Raw genomic sequence first — 3,314 nt, 5'->3', positions numbered from 1 at the left:
AAAAAAAAAAAAAGAGATAAAAAGAGCAACAGATCTTTCGAAATCTTTCCATCTTGATATCCATAAGTCTCGTAAATTATACCTATCTTCTAGTGATCCCTAGATGAAAAACAACGAATGGCGAGGCCGTAGCCAAGCCGGCCATCCTCTCCTCTTAAGCCACGGTATTTGTCCAAGTATTCCAACTACTCCAGAGAGTAAAGGGTGATCTCTGAACGGTAGATCACGGTGGAATGCGCATACAATGATTTCCGGCTAGCGCCAAGGATCGTGTACAGCAAGACTAATCGTCTTATTGGCCCGATCGACGAATACTGGTCCCCGATTCCATCGATCGTTCCACAAAGTGGAATCGTGGAAACCTCGTGTCCACGAGGGCATCCCAAGGTGAAGGAGAGCGAATGTGGAGAGCATCACCAGAGGCAGACAGTTCACATGCCAGAGAATTGGTAATAGATAACGATCCCAGGATCCCGTGTATCTTGATACACAGTTCCGTAATGCTAACCGCATACTAATAGCATCCTTTGACGAAAAGCTAACATCTCGACAAACAAACCATGTTGGACAACCCCGTATGACTCTCTTTGGAGTTTAAGCTTTCTCTCCTTCTCCTATACGGCATTCCTAAGAGTGGCGGTTATCTCGCGTGGCTTCTTGTGCAAATTGATTTTGAACTGTTTATATTGAAAGAAGGAATGATAAATTTTTTTCAAATATTCTATTAAGTTTGAAGATTTTATTATATTTGAACTGTACACTCTCTGTTCTTAATAGTATAAATAAGTATCTTTTCTTATTGGAATATTGGAAATAGAGTTTAATTTGTAATTAATATTGAATAACTTTATCAGGGAAGACTAAATATTGACATAATAGGAATCAAATATCGTTTGTCGAAAATCATTGAGAGTTTACCTTTTATAAAATATAATATATATATGTTTATATTTGTATATGTACCTTTTTGAGATGATAGTTTTGTTATATAAAATTAGGAATTTATTTTTTTTCATTTCATCATTCAGAATTATACATAACAAATTATAAATTATAAAGTAAATGTGAAATACAATATCATCGAAATATAAACAAAATGTAATTGATTACATTAATTTGTAATTGATTCATACTAAACAGAAATTTTTAAGAAATTATAAAACAGCAAGAGAATTAATAAAAAATATAATTGTTAAAAAAAGAATTAAAAAAATTATTTGTAATTATTTCTAGATGTAGATTTTTTTAGATATATCTTTCAAATAGAAAAACTTTAAAAAAAAATAAAAATGTAAATGCCAATGATTTATATAAACTAGAAACATTCCAATTTTATTATAAATAAAAAATAATATATATGATAAAACACATAAACAAGCAATAAGCTTATGTTATTTTCCATTATCTCTTATTCAAATATATTTTCTCTTTACTTAATTCGAATAATGAAAGTTTTACTATATTGTAATATATATAGCTATAACAAATATATTTCGTTGTCATTTTGTACTTAAATTGCATCAAATTAAAAATAAGTAGAAATCTTGAATACTTTTAAAAGATGGTAAGATAAAACTGTAAAGACAGGAAATATATTCGAATATCGACAATTTCCACTTCAATTCACGCATCCGTCACCGAATTGTCTACCTTAGCTGGCTGTGAATTTAATGCAGTGAAGCGGTTTAACGAGATGTTCTGGAATTTTTGAATATATTTAAAAATCTACCATGGAATTTATCATACACGTTTTACAGAAAAATGTATATACACGATTTATAAAAATGTATTGAAAAATGTCAATATTCGACGCTTGTAAGAGCTTTACTATATGATTGACCATATTATTATTCGCAAAAAAAGATGTTTTTGTGTTAAAAAAAAAATGTATGCAAATATTTTTATTTTAAATATTATATTATAAATATAATATATTCAAGATTGTTTAACGATGTCAGACATATTTAATATAATAACTAAATAATAACTTGAAATAATAATGTTTCAATTAAAATATTGTTTGAAATATTTATTTAATTTTACGAATGTGTGAAAAATAATATTTCCATTATCTAATTATGTATATTATCCAATATTGAATTTATTGAAATAATTAATTGAAATAAATATTTTCTTTATTACGCATGATATAATGAAAAAATATTTTGTCTTTACGAAATTCTATTCACTAAATTACATAATATACATAATATAAAGTAAGCGAAACATTAATATTTAGATAAATTTATTTATTACTCTTTTATCTGTACTTCGATTATTTATTATCAATTATTTTATAAAGAGATATTGAAAGAACAAATAATATAAATAATATTTTTATGTAAATATTTAATAATTAAAATGAGAGAAAATTTGTTATAGATTAAAAATGAACATGCATGCGACGATTTCGCCATCTGTCGTTTTAATCACAAACTATAGGAAAACTTTCATTTTCTTTTCTGTAGTTTTCTATATATTTTTATGATTAAATAATAACGAAATAATTTTAAAAATAATTAAACACATAAGATATTATTTTAAATGATTATTTTAATATATTTATAATTATATTTATATAATATTTGTATAATATATTTATATTTATAATTATTAATATAATTATATTTATAATTATTTTCAATAATTCTTGCTTTTTACTTTAATATTCAATGTTTTTGATAACACATGGATATTCTAGTATGTTGGAGTCACGAAAGCATTAAATTTTAAATTTTTTAGCAAATCAGTAAATCCTCTATGAACTAATAATATAACAAAACTTGATAAGTTAGCAATAGACTTTAAACTAGCAGGTAACACAACAAAACTTTCTGAGTTAGCAATCAACTTCAAACTAGTAGCATAGACTAAACTTCTCGTGTTAGATACTCAGGTCTTGTATTGTATTAACCACACTTAGCAAACTCTATCAGTTAATACATTCGATATAGTTTTGTTCTCCGTACGAAATAGGGTGGTCCTCCACCTAGGTAAATTAATCGACATATCGCATGCAAATTTCTATCAAGATTGAAACGAACCAAGTAACGGTACTTAATTTCAGGGAAAGAAAGAACGTTTTTTAAATGACAATGCAAAATTTTTAATTATTTAATTAGAATTGTTAATAATTTTCAATATTTATTATTTTTCTTCGTAGAAAAATCCATTTTTTTCAAATTGAATATTTATTTTTATTGAAAAAAGTTTAAAATTTATTTTTCTACATTTTATATTTTATAAACATTTCTCTTAACTTGTGGAATAAATTAAAGATTTTGATCAGAACTTTTTCAAATTTTTTTCAAAAT

General features: G+C 25.5%; 1 protein-coding gene across 3 annotated transcripts in view; it reads right to left on the bottom strand.

The window, feature by feature from the left end:
- The window catches only part of LOC102674833 (SAM and SH3 domain-containing protein 1-like), a 487,706-nt gene that overhangs the window by 82,558 nt on the left and 401,834 nt on the right, over positions 1–3,314 (bottom strand). The gene's annotated exons all lie outside the window — the stretch shown is intronic.

This window comes from Apis dorsata, unplaced genomic scaffold (assembly GCF_000469605.1).
Source record: "Apis dorsata unplaced genomic scaffold, Apis dorsata 1.3 scaffold_303, whole genome shotgun sequence".
Lineage (NCBI taxonomy): Eukaryota > Metazoa > Arthropoda > Insecta > Hymenoptera > Apidae > Apis > Apis dorsata.
The sequence above is the reverse complement of the archived record's forward strand: the minus strand, read 5'-3'. Positions and strand labels throughout refer to the sequence as shown.